Source organism: Folsomia candida, unplaced genomic scaffold (genome assembly GCF_002217175.1).
Source record: "Folsomia candida strain VU population unplaced genomic scaffold, ASM221717v1 Fcan01_Sc007, whole genome shotgun sequence".
Lineage (NCBI taxonomy): Eukaryota > Metazoa > Arthropoda > Collembola > Entomobryomorpha > Isotomidae > Folsomia > Folsomia candida.
The window spans coordinates 3680777-3695085 of record NW_019091199.1 but is presented as its reverse complement, the minus strand read 5'-3'; the positions used below and the strand labels follow the sequence as shown (position 1 = coordinate 3695085).

At 42.4% G+C, this 14309-nt stretch overlaps 1 long non-coding RNA gene across 1 annotated transcript; it reads right to left on the bottom strand.

Moving 5' to 3' along the window:
* Positions 1-314: 314 nt before the first annotated feature.
* On the bottom strand, positions 315-1258 carry LOC118436310. The gene is made up of 3 exons (XR_004835344.1): positions 1218-1258; positions 856-1139; positions 315-764 (listed from the first exon to the last, which is right to left on the bottom strand). It is a non-coding gene; the product is annotated as an uncharacterized LOC118436310 (long non-coding RNA).
* Positions 1259-14309: the final 13051 nt, after the last annotated feature.

Genomic DNA, 14309 nt, shown 5'->3' with positions numbered 1-14309 from the left:
AGCAATCCACCGCACTTCCCCATTGTCACACATCACGGCCAATTTTTCATAGTGAAGACCTGCCGTTTTCGGAGTGTAGGAAACTTGGATCTTGATCCGTTGATTTCTTAGCAGTTTAAAACAGGCAGTGTTTATTGAAAATGGTCCCGCAATCACTTGCACAACACCTCCTGATGAATTTGTAAGTAATTTCCGTGCCCCATTCGGATTTGATTCCGGAAGTCGGCGTTTGGGGTAAGCAATGTACTGCAAAAGTGGTAAGAATCCTATTATGAGTTTACCATCATCACATCAGGGCTGTAAGTTACTTGGTATCGAAACTCGTCCTCTGTGAGCAGCCAAAAGCGTCCCTCACTCCCAGCATTCTTTATTTCAAAGCTGGTGGTTCTGGCGACACGAAGGACACTGCAACCACAGTCCCACTCCTCAACTGGAGAAACAAACCAAATCTCACAAACGGTTTGTCCTCAAAGCTATATGATACTTATCCATGTGTATATTTCCTTACATTCCAAAATTGGTGGGGGCTCTGAGCAAGCAATGAGAGGCACTGTCAGCCCGCCCGCCCCCTCGACCACGATATAGAGAATCTCATTGACTGAGGCGTTGCTGGCTGGTTTGTACTGGACGAGGATGGGAACGGCGAGACCGGGAACGATGGACGTTCGGTGGCTTGTCCATGCTACGCTGAAACACTGATTTTTGGGTGGGATTATTTTGACCCGGTGTGGCACCACGTCCACGTTCTTCAGATGGAGCTTCACCTATGCAACAAGAGACGGGCGTGAGAGAGTCAGAGGTATTAGTTAAAAATAATATAATGCTACACAGTTGCAGTAGAGGAACAAAACTCACCGAGTAGAACTGTCCCTTGCGACTGTTGAGGAAAAGGAGAGCGGGTGGGGAGACTTGGAGGCTGGAGGTCTGACAAGGGTTGAAGAGACCCTTGAGACTCTGGTAAAAGGCCACGCTGCCCGAGTTAAGAGGAGTTGCCTCCAAAACTCGAAGGCTTGAGTTGACAGCCAAGTTGATGGGAATCTTGACGCCCTGCGAAATTCTTGGCACGTCCGGTGGCCACTGACGCCAGTCGATCGTCCATGTATCCGTAAATGAATTGGGATGACATCCGCCACGAGGATCTGAGAATATTTTGACAGTTTAGTAAAATTGCGTACTTACTACAGTTCGCTGCTGTAAAAGGGACAATGTAGTACTACCCAAACTTCTCTCCCATACGTTTGCAAAGACATGTCGCTTCTGAAATGTGAGTTACATGTAATTCTTCATTACTAAACCTGGGGAATATCATAATAAGTGTAAAATTATGATGGTCACTTGCCGAGGGCTGCTGGTTGGTGAGAAGCTCCTCAAAGAACGCGTCTTCGTCGTCTTCCTCCTCGCCCCCCTCGAGGTAAGAGCCAAAGCGGGTGCAATTGTTCTCGTCCGCCAGTCTTGGGAACTGGTACTCGCACAGAGTTTGCAATTCGGGACTCGTTCCACGAAAGTTAATCCCCATCTCGAACCTTGTAAGAAATTCCAGATTTTATGCATGTGAAGTAAAATGAGATTCTTTTAATAAACTGAAAGCTCAACTGCACTTACATACCTACTTTTAGCTAAAAATGAAAAATTGAGTTTACAAGCGACAAAAGATCAGCTACCTCCCCCGCTCAGTTTCCCCTTTGATCAATAAGCAATAGGCACACCCACCAATGAAAAAGGGGTGACAAAAGTAAGCGGTTCCGGTAGACTGTGGGTAGTGGGTAGCAAGACACAAAACTGTGGAATACTCGATAACACCAAAAGTAGCAGATTTTAAAACAGTCAGTCACATGAAAATCAAAATAATGAAGTCCATGACTGCTTGACATTTTGTATCCAAGTAACGTTGGTGTTCCTTATCAAGATTATTTGACACCTTATCACTGTATAAGCAGGATTCTTCAATCACTAACGGCTACGCCGGTGTTTCTGGGTTCGGCCGTAACTCGGAAAAAATGGAAATTTTCATTTTTTGAAAAGCTGGTTATAATATCCAGCCTTGTGTATCCATGTGTCTGTCTGTCTGTCTGTTCATAAATTCCACAAATTCATGCTTTTACGTAAACTGCTTTTTAGTTACAATTTTACTAACGTAGAAATTAAATAATAAATTAAAATACACAATAAAAACCTACAGTGCAGGCAGACTCTATAGCCGAGTCAGGGAGAGTCCTTTGAGTCAGAGTTCTAAATTTTTCTCCGAATTGACCGACATAATATTACCAAACTCCTTGTTGTGGATAGTTAAATATTTGTTAGATTTTCTATTATTTGGCATAAAAACCTTTAACACCTTGAACTTCCTGAAGCTGAGTGTGCTATCGAGAAGTGGTTTTTATCCTCCATACCAAATTTCAGGTGAAAATAAGAACTTTTAAAAACGGTATGGGTCAGTCTCCAGGGTCACTCTGCTTGCACTTTGCTCACTTTTAACTTCATATTCTTTCATAAGAAGCCATTAAATATCACCGTGCCGGATTTAATGTTTTTAAAGCAATTTATAAAAATCTGGATGGGTCACCCGTCACCCCATAGAGTCGCTACAGATAAAAATTTTACCAATTTCATTCCATATTCTTCCATTAAGACATGTAAGCAACATTTCAGCTGGATATGACGATTTTGAAAAATATTCCGATGCTAACATCCAATCTACGTTGGGCATGATTGGTCAAGTGGTTGGTCGGTGGGGGTCATTTAACTAACAATGCGATAAATCCAGCGGTTTCGCTCCAATTTTGACGAAACCACGAAAATTATGTAGCATTAGATAAATCATTAAACACGTGTTTCAGGATTCACGTGTTTCAGGATCTTTCATAATACTCAGTTTAAACGAAATTATGACTAAGTCAGCGAGAATTTTCATTTTGACCGTGAAATTTTTCTCGCGAGGGGAGGGAGGAAAGTACAGATTCTCAGATTCCATCATACATAATTTTGTTTAAGCTTAAAATTCGTGGGCGTGACGTGGTTTTTTCCCTCGCACAAATTTTTAAATTAACAATTAATTTTTTAACAAACCAAATTTTGAATTTGATTTTTCTTTTGCACAATGTAATTGTGTGCAAAAAGGTTCTTTCATTTTTTGAAGTCGGGTCAAAATTGGAAAAATTTACAGCATTTTAAAAAATCTTGAATTTGGCTGATTTTGGTCTAACTGAAGACTTCCGCTAATTTCCTTGTGTGAACAATTTAAAATTTGTCCGGTCAAAATCGGAAAAAACCACTTCATGCCCATGCATTTTAAGTGTAAGCAAAATTCTGATGGAATCCGTAAGCGAGAATCTGTATTTATCTCCTTCGCGAGAAAAATGTCACGCAAAAATGGAAATTCTTGCTCACGGCCTTAAAAGGCCTAAAACTGAAGCACGTGGAAATTTTGGGAAAAATGTTAACACGTTGTATGAAATGCCTCGAATCTCGAAAGAATAATAAATAAAAATGTGTACGTAGAAATACTGTCATGCAAAACAGAGTAATTAGTCAGCAATTAAGAAATAGGAAAACAATTTAAAAAATTTTCGTCGACCCAGTTATGGCGACACCCCGAGGGTAGATGGTCAAATTCATCCTCAGAATAATCATAATACAACAAAATGTGTAATGCACTTGATATCAAATTTATCGTTAACTACTACTCCCCTGACTCGGGCTTCATTGGCAGCAGGGTCCTTTGACTGTTTCCTTGGAGGATTTCTAGATAGGGTCATGTCAGTTCAAAAATTCTCCAAATTTTTTTTTGCAGATTTTAAAGTTTGGGAATATGCGCTATTTTTGCTGGGAGAGTTTGGTTGTCTAGAAATCCTCCAAGGAAACAGTCAAAGGACCCTGGGCCGCACCCTAAGAGGAAACGAATTGATTCATCCTGCTGTATAATTAAGGGAGAAGTGTTACCTAGATACTTAATGTCAAGCAATCGTGGTTCCTTATGATTTGACTATTATTGAGCAGGTATTTGTTACTGAAGTCCAAGATTGCTTGACAATTTATCATAATACAAGGTTACGACAGTTGCTTCGATAGCCAAAAACCTCCATTTTTGAAGTGCTAATTATTTGGGCCGTCGCTAACGGTAATTAAGGCACAAAAATTTCTAACAGAACGCCGAAATAGCCGATTTCACATTTACAACTGCACTGATTCTTGTATCCATGGTTAAAAAAATAATTCGTGGGAATGAAATGTGAGTGCACACTGGTTCCAAAAGGTACCAAGGTTTTCGAAAATTGAAGTTTTTTCATCGTCGAAGTAAGCATCGTGAAGAGACGAAGTTGCAGTTGGCATGTAGATTATTACAAAAATTATCACATAGTGGCAGTAGTGATGGGTTCCCAAACGTTTCACTCTCTGATTGACAAGAGTTACATGAATTTATGTCAACTTTTAATTTATTCATAAAGTACTACCAAACCCAGCCTTATATTTGCAGCTTTATAATTTTTCGTGTTATTTTAACATAATTAATTGGCCCTGTGTCCCTTCCCATGATGTCGCAAACGAAAAACTGACCTCAGATTCGAAATCAGCGACCAAAAAACTATAAGAATCGATATTTTCCCACCCCCAACAACGTTGATATAATTAATTGAATTATTTGTAACAATTGTAAACACGGAACATGTGGACCTGTAGATATTGGCATATCAGCCATAAGCCACCCCTCCTTTTGAAAACCCCCACTGACCTTTTTGAACGTTTTAATGCATAAAATGCAAGATCATACTGCCCTACAACTAAAAAATAGGCTGATTTGACCAGTTTCAAATCAGGTCATTGAAATTTTTCCTTGCAAAAGTAACCACAGTTTGTGGTTAGGGGGACAAAGTTGCCTAGTACAAGTTCCGTTCCGCAATTTTTTTTAGTCTGCGGGAGGCGCTCGTGGGGGACGTGTCCCTGAAAGTAAAAATGATCTCGCTGGAAGATATTTTTAGACTGATGGTGATTTTTATTAAACAACTTGGTTTTAAGGTTTTGACAGTACATAGGAGACATTCATACATATGTAATAATATGTGGTTAGAAGTGACCATACAAACTACGCAGAGTTATGCTCAAACGAAGTGTCCCTTCTAATGAGGCATAAAAACAAAAGGACCCTTTTAATCCCTTGTCCTGGGAAAAAGGTTGGAAAATGCTCAGCCCTCATAAAAGTCGACAAACTTAAAAATTGATAAATATGGAAAACTTTGTTAACATGCATATTTTAACATCCTCCCTCAATTTTTAAAGTTCAATATCGGCAGTTTCCACTGGATTTGCCCTAACCGAAATTACATTTGGCCGGCTTTCCAGAAAAAAGAAAACACAAAGAGTGGCTTGAGCAACTATTATTAGTATGCAAAGGGTTAAGATCCATTCCATTGTTGACCAGGCTGGTTCATTGCTTGTGTGGTAGTGGATTGACCCTCCTTCGTCAGTGGAACCATTGATCATCAGACTGGTCCAGTTGAAACTAGGCTGCAAGTGCCAGTTGGCTTTCATCGTGAATAGTGGGTCGACTACCTCTTGGTGAACAAGGCTGGATTCAGTTCCTGAAAATTCAATATCATTTATTTTAAAATTAGCATTCATTGGAAGGATGAACACGCTAGCAGGGCATTGTTGCAGCTTCCTCTCAATGGTAATATTGGACCCAGGGCAGTAGATATGATATTGTCCATGGTGTAGTTTGATTTGTACAAAATCCCATGGTTCAGCAAGGTTCTTGTCATAACAGTGGTCTATGTCAAAGTGATTGGAGTTCTTTGTTTTCGCTGTTGGCGTGCATCCTCGAGTGGGCGAAACAATTAGGTCGGGGGTTGTAGGCTCCTTAACATTGATGGAGTATACGCAGTCATCTTTCGTAGAAAGGATGGCATTATGGGGTCCCTTGTACTTTAGAACGCAGGTTTCATTCTTCCTTTCAACTTTGAGATCGAAGGAGTCTGCCTCGATGAGTTGCAAATCTTTGTTAATTTCAGTTGCTATGAAGTCCACATACAGCTTGGTTCTGTCATCTGATATTTCGCACTTTTGAGATTGTGCGAAGCTGACTGGGCAAGCATCACCACAGGGTAACGTGAAATTAAAGAAATCCATTAGTGGTGCGTAAACTTTTCCTCGCCGCCACTGTCTTGTTGATTCTCTAATTATTTCTCTACCTATCATGAGGCGACTGGTAAGGTAGGCAATTGCGAAATTGGTGTCAATGGATTTTCCCTTGAGTTCGTCGTGATCAAGCTGATGTAGCTGAAGCTGTTCTAGTGTAGCATTTAGGCTAACCTTAAGCTTCTCAATCTCTCTTTCCGATATTTCCACGCGACGTTCCAAATCATCCAGCATCTCTCTTTGTTCCGCTACTGTTCCTTGCAAAGCAGAGATTCTTCCAGTTTGAACAAACGAATTGATTGCTCCACCAACTGATAAGCCGGCTACAAGGACAGTCACACCAATTATTACTCCAACTGCAAGTAATGGGAGGACTCTCTTCACTCTTCGTCCAATCTCTCTGGTATGTCGCGAATTAATATGATCGGAGAATTTTCTTTTAGGGCACATTTTTTCTAGCTCATCCAGGAACATTTCGTCGTATATTTTGTTACATTTCTCGGTTGCATAGGCACTTAAATCCTTATGGAGTAGATCCTGTGTTAAAATTTCGCACGGGTTCATGAATTTGACGAGCAAGTGGACTTGGTTATATCCCGTTGTAACTGGGATTGGACTCTTTTTCCATAGTAAAGGGATCGCATTCTGATGTGTCATCCCACAAGCTTGCGTAATAAACATAAGAAGGATGGTGAGAAGGCTCATCAGTGAGAAGTTGGCTTGGAGGGGACCTCTCTTTACTTTAGTTGGGTTGTCCTTGCTCTCCTTTGTCTCATTTCTTTCCATACTGAGATCGTGTCTCATCTTGAAATGCTGGGTCTTCAGTAGTGGCTTAGTTAATCCATCTGCAATTTGTTCACCGGTATGTACATATTCAATTGCCAACTGTCCTGTACTAACTAGCTCTCTTGTGTAGTGGTACCGGACATCGATGTGCTTGGATCTTGAGTGCATCTCTGGATTTTTGACCAATTTTATTGCACTCTGGTTGTCAACATGAATTATTGTTGGGGACTCTTGTGGGAATCCTAATTCTTCTAGAAATCGTCGTAACCAAACGGCTTCACGCGCTCCAGAAGCGAGAGATATATATTCACTTTCCATTGATGACATTGAGACAATGGGTTGCTTTTGGCTTGACCATGAAATAACGCTGTCATTTAGCATGAAGACAAAACCTGTTGTAGATTTTCTATCCATCTTGTCGGAAGCATAATCTGCATCTGTATATCCCCTGAGAATCATATCCTCACACGGTTTGTATTTGATTCCGAGTTCCTCGGTGCCTTTTAAATAGCGGAGGACTTGCTTTGCAGCTTTCCAGTGAGTTTCGTCGTATGCGTGCATAAACTGAGACAGGCGGGACACTGCATATGAGATGTCAGGGCGTGTGCACTTGGCTAGGTAAATTAATGATCCAACGAGCTGTCGATACGGAAGGGTCTCGTTTATTGTTGCGGCTGGGACGAGTTCTCCTGCATGAGGTTGCATCGGCACATTCGTCGGGTTGCACTCCAGCATATTGTACTTTTCAAGCAGGTTACGGATGTAAAAAGGTTGTGACAAAAGTAAACCATCATTTCCATCTCTGATTATTTGCATCCCAACATAGGCTGTGGGCTTCATTATCGTTATTTCAAAGTAGGATTTGATTGCATTGATGATCTTCTGCACGGCATTTTTATCTTTTCCAATGACCAGTGAATCATCCACCCATAAGCTGAGATAAGTGATTATTGCATCAACATCTCCAACAAATATACAGGGATCGCAGTAACATGGGTGCAAGTCGAATTTCTCGAGAAATTCGGTGAATGTTTCATTCCAGGTTCTTCCAGCCTGTTTCAATCCATATAAAGCCTTGATCAGGAGGCACACGATGGAGTCATCTCCATTGTGGAAACCCTCAGGTTGTGACATGTATATGGTCTCCTTTAGAATCCCGTAGAGATAGGCTGTCTGGACATCCAGCTGTGCGATATGCATTTTCTTTGCTGCAGCTATACTTAGTAGAAGTCTTATGGACTCGTACCGAGATACGGCGGAGAATGTCTCAAAATAGTCGACGCCTTCTTTCTGTCTATGCCCTCGTATGACAAGCCGGGCTTTAAATCGATCAATTGTTCCATCCATTTTACGTTTAAGCTTGTATACCCATTTACTGTCAAGTAATCTTGCATTGGCTGGCCTCTTCACGTATTTCCAAGTCCCATTTTTCTTATGACTTTCAATCTCATCTTGCATTGCCTTTATCCATTCTTCCTTCTCTTTAGACTCAACGGCTTCTTTATAAGTTGAAGGTTCTTTGTCTGCATAAATGGCATGAGCTTGATATCTATCTGGTTTCTTAATTTTAGCTCTGTCTCTTAAATTGCGAGTGGTTCCTGATTTTTTACTTGTTTCAGGCAAGACAACACGTGTCGTCCCTTGCGATGGAATGCGAGCCGTGTAGTCTCCTTTTTCAGTTTTAACTTGGACTTCTAATTCGTCACCCATTTTCTCGTTGTCAGGTTGTACTGGCTGTGGGTCAACTTGATCAGGCTGTGGGTCCTCGGGATCGTATTTCTCCTCGTCCGTCCATTCTGCATCATCTTGTGCATCATCTTGTGCATCATCTTTTGCATCATCTTTTTAAGATTTGGATTCATCAGGTTCATCTCTTTCTTCTTCGCCATGTATCATTACTGTCGGTTCAAAAGCTTCTTCGTGGAAAGATACATTTCTTGCCTCAACCACTTGTCCGGACTCAGGGTCGTAAAGACGATATTTCTTGCTCTCTGATGCGTACCCACACAGGATAAGTCGCTCTCCCTTTGCTCCCCAGACCGTCCTTTTCTGGGCTGGTATATGTGCAAATGCTACGCTACCAAAGACTCTCAAATGACGGAGTGAAGGTTTCTTGCCAAATATTGCTTCAAATGCGGTTATATTTGGACTTTGCTTGTCCAGTATTCGGTTGTGGACGTAGACGGTGGTGGCAACGGCTTCAGCCCATAAAGATTCGGGTAATTTAGCTGCCAGCAGAATAGTTCGAGCACAGTCTTTTAAAGTTCTTATTTCACGTTCGGACCTCCCATTCATTTCTGGATTGTAGCTGACGGTTGTTTCATGAATTATTCCCCGGTCTCTGAAGTATGATGCCAAAGTAGAATTACAGAATTCTCCACCATTGTCTAAACGGCATATCTTGACCTTTCTTCCTGTTTGATTTTCCATAAATTCAATGTAGCATTTGATACGATCCTTGGCTTCGTCTTTGCTCTTGAGAAAATATACAGTGCGGAAGCCAGTAGCATCGTCTTTCAAGAGTAAGAAATATTGAGCTCCTCCCAGGGATGCAACAGGCATTTTTCCGGCTAAGTCCATATGGACCATTTCTCCTGGTTTTATCGTTGCATTTCTTGTTGCGGCTGGAAATGGCTTTCGAGATTGCTTCCCAATCTCACAGTCTTCACACATAATTTTATGTGACACGGCCTCCAGGTCAATTCCACGAACTGCGTCTTTCTTGATGGAGTCCACCACATAGTTCATATTAATGTGTGTCAAGCGTTGATGCCATAGTTTAGCATTAGTCACGGGATGCATGTATGCAGCAATAATTTGTGAAGTGGGACGAAACTTCATGACATATATATCATTCTTGAACTCGGCAATTGGCCCCTTAAACCATCCATCCTGATAAAATGTTGCTCCATTCTTGTCACGGACGATGGAGTACCCTTTCTTAGCCATTGATCCCTCAGAAAAAAGGTTGACAGCCCCTTGTATGTACAACACGTTATCTATGGTACATTCCTCCCATATGCCGTTGATGTAAGCGTCAAGTGTCACTGTCCCTTTTCCTAGTGCTTGTGTAGCCCTTTTGTCCGTTAGGAAGACTGACTTGGGAGTGTCAAACTCTTCATATCTTGTAAACCATGCCTTATCTCCACAGACATGCTGGTTAGCTCCAGAATCGCTTAGCCACACTTGTTCAGTCACGGGTGCTTGCATGGGGGTTTGTATTGCATTTAGCATGAACGCTTTCCCAGGGCTTCTATTGGCTTGTGCGGGATTATCTGAAGGTTTATTGCTCTGATTTTGTGGATTACTCCTGCATTCCCTTTTCCAGTGGCCCTTTTTCCCACACCCATGGCAGGTTGTTGCCTTTTTCAACTCTTCAATGCTCTGTTTGTTCTTGCCTTTCTTCTGGTCATGGGTCAAGAATGCCTTTGCTGCATCTTGATTGGTTGCTGCTGGTTTGGATTCCTTCCTCTCCAACTCCTCCTTCTTCAGACGGGCAAGTAGCATTATCATGCTCTGGTCCTTATCCGGAACGCTGTCCCATGCCTTTTTGAAAGCATTATACTCCTCGTCGGGGAGACTTGAGACAATCTTTGTGACAATGGATGCTTCAGGCATGACGACTCCCATTTCATTTAGTCTTCTGCCCAGCTCTTCCACCTCTGCAAATGCTTCAATCAATGACTGACTCTTGCCAATTTTGTAATTGAAGAATCTAGCCATGGTATGTTGCTTGTTAAGCGAGCTTGAATCTGAATTGATGCTTTTCAGCTTGTCAAACATTGCTTTTGATGTAGCGCAGTCATAAATATGATTTGTTTGAGTGGCACTGAGAGTGGGGACAATGATGGATTGTGCTTGTATATCCTTCTTATCCCATTCTGGCTGTTGTGCTTCATCTGCAGGTCGTTGGGTAGTGCCGTTGACCACTTCCCACAGGTCATGTGACTTGAGAAGTAAAGTTATCTGAAGTCTCCACCTCGCGTAATTGGTGTCGTCTAGCTTGACAATGTGCGTAACATCTATTCTTTTGATTGTTGATGTCATCTTGTCGTTGTGGAGTAGGGAAAGCAGAAGCGAAAAACAGAAATAGACTTGTTACCTTCTCTTTGCCTAATAAAGAGCAGTAGAATCGAAAAAGGTCGAGATTTGGTAGACGGGAACTCAGGATTTGGGTAGAGTGGTCGTCCTCAATAAAACTCGTCCTCGGGCGGAAGGTTCAGCTTCGGGTAGAGTCAAAGGGTTGATGTCTCTTGTCCAAACAATGGTCCAATTCACGGCACACTTTTACAGGCTTACTCCGTCCAGACTGGCACTGGGCATTGGAGACTTACTGCTATTATTAACTGATGAATTGACCTTTTCACTTCACAACAATAACACTGATCTACTTCAGTTTATCAAGTGTTGAACAGGAAACAGTTCTTCTCGTTGTGAGACTTTAACAGACTCTGAGACTGGGGCACTTTTGAGACACTCAATGAGGCAGGTTGAGACCAACAATATGAATCATACAAACTAACGGCTTTGCTACCATGAAAGTAAAAATGATCTCGCTGGAAGATATTTTTAGACTGATGGTGATTTTTATTAAACAACTTGGTTTTAAGGTTTTGACAGTACATAGGAGACATTCATACATATGTAATAATATGTGGTTAGAAGTGACCATACAAACTACGCAGAGTTATGCTCAAACGAAGTGTCCCTTCTAATGAGGCATAAAAACAAAAGGACCCTTTTAATCCCTTGTCCTGGGAAAAAGGTTGGAAAATGCTCAGCCCTCATAAAAGTCGACAAATTTAAAAATTGATAAATATGGAAAACTTTGTTAACATGCATATTTTAACAGTCCCTGGGTGAGCTCCCCATTGCAGCTGCGCCCCTGGACCGCCCTGCCTCTCTGGGGAGTCGGGTCCACCCGTGGTTTGTCCCACAGCCCCGACTCTCTTCCCGTCGGAGGGGTGGTCCGGGGGAGCAACGCTGCAAGGGGAGAGCCTTACGGGAAGGTCCCCCCTCCAATGCTCCTCCCACCAAGCAGACTCACCGGGTGGGGAGCCGGCGGGGCTTGCCAAAAGTGCGGGTGGCGCTTGGCAAGTGAGAGGGGCTCTCTCCCTCCAACCCTTGGGTGACCGCGCTCTTTAGCGTGCACTCCCCTCGGGGCCGGCCGGGTTCCCGAGTTCGAAGCCTTAATGGGGGCCGATTTACGGGTCACCCGTAACGGGTGCGCTCCCACCTCGTAAGGCGAGGGTCAGACGGGCCCCCTAGGGGAACGCGGTTGCAGAGGCGGTGACGTGGGCAGGGCTTTCCCGGTCGGTGGAGGTAGACCCCCCTTGCGCCTCAGGGCGCGAGTGGGGGTCCGCCCGCGTGGAGCACGAGGGAGCGACGTCCTCGTCGTGTGCTCTGGAAACGCCCTTTTAAGGGCGGCTAACAGCTCCCCCCCTTATAAATGCATGGCATGGCGACAACCTTTGTCGCCATGCCATAATTTTGCCATTTCTCGTCCGATTTGCATGAAATTTGGCTCAACGCTTCTTATTGGTGTTGTTGACATGTCGCAAGGTCCCACCCGCCGCCACCCCCTTGTTTTCGCCAAATTTCGTCGCCATGCCATAATTTTGCCATTTCTCGTCCGATTTGCATGAAATTGAGCACAATGCTTCTTATTGGTGTTGTCGACATGTCGCAAGGTTCCATTCATGATCATACCCATCCTCAAATTTGTCAGGTGCAGGAAGTCTATCCTTCAGACAAGCAACGTCAACCGGTGCACAACCGGCAATGTTGTGCAGATAAAGATCCATTGCCTCCTTAATCCATGAATTTATATAGTATCCTATACATGTTCATGCCTTAATCTGCCTTTGAATCACCACGGAAGTCTGATCCACCACGATGATTGAAAAATTGTCCGGGCTGTGCATATTGAGCAATTTGTACGAGTACTTCCTATTGATCATCAATGGACGATCCGGATAGCACCAATCGAGGCTGCCCAAATCCTTATCAAGCAACATTTCAGTAATCAGTCGTCGTTCCTAAACCAAGAAAGAAAAGAAATGGTGATGTTTAACTTCAGTTACAAACTGAAGAATTTTTTTTAACATTATGATAAAGTGTTGAAGTTAAACTATCAAAGACAACTTGACCTTTTCACCCACCTACCGCGTATTATTTTCTTCCTAACAAATCAAGTTTTATGTTCCTTCAATTTTTTTTCGACAGGCTCGTAAAAACCCTTAGATAATCATTTTTTTAATTAGAAAAGGCAGTTTTTTTATTTTCTTCTAGCAGTCCTTCAGTGAGGAGAAAAGACATTTTGGTATTTTCTCCTCACTAACTTTGAGTGCAAGATTGCTTGACAATTTATCATAATACATCCATGATTAAAAACCTACTCCAAGCAACTTTGCGGGGCCTTTTAAGATGGCATTAATACCATGTTGGTAGTTAATGGCAACACATTTGGGTGGAAAAGCCCCCCACTGGCCAACTATTTGGCCGATCATGCCCATCTCCGAACTCATCCTTACTTTTGACCCGAAGATGAAGTGTGCAAAATTTCAAGTCGATAGCTTGTGTTTAAAGAGAGTTATCGTGCGCACAGACAGACGCACAGACGGACGGACAGACAGACATCTTGGTAAATCTATAAGGCCATCTTAAAAGGCCTAAAACCTATCAGTACAGCTTTGCTTAGCCCGAACCAGGAATGATTAGTAAACCCGTGTTTGTCAGTAGTTTTCTATGAAATTATGTGCTACTATTTTGCACTAATTCTTCCATCAATCCTTCGTATTACTAGGCTCCAAATTCTAAAAATATTTACTATCCCTTCCCTTGACTACTTCCTAGTGGAGGTCGTCTCTATAGCCCCCCTGGTTAATTTTTGTTCATATTTAACTTCATATTATTTCGTGAAAAAGCAGTATGGATCTCTGGTCCAAATTTCAGCTTTCCATGTTAATTTCTGAAAATCGGTGGGGGTCACCCCATAGGGTCCCTCTAGATGATAATTTTACCAATTTCACTTCATATTCTTCCATTACGGGCCATTAGGAGCCTCTATACCAAATTTCAGCTCGATTAGATGATTTTGAAAAATCGGTATGGATCGCCCCCTCGGGTACCTCCGGTTGACAAATTTTCCAATTCCACTTCATATTCTTTCATTAGGAGCCATTAACAACCTTTGTACCAAATTTGAGCTTTCTATGACGATTTTGAAATTTTGGTGCATAATACCCCACCCACTCCGATGACCCCCACCGGTCAACCACTGGACCAATGTCACCCATCTTCGAACTCGTTTCCTAACTTTGTCAATATGCATATGGTAAAAATTTCAAGTCAATCGGTCAACTCGTTCGAGAGTTATCGAAAGACAGACG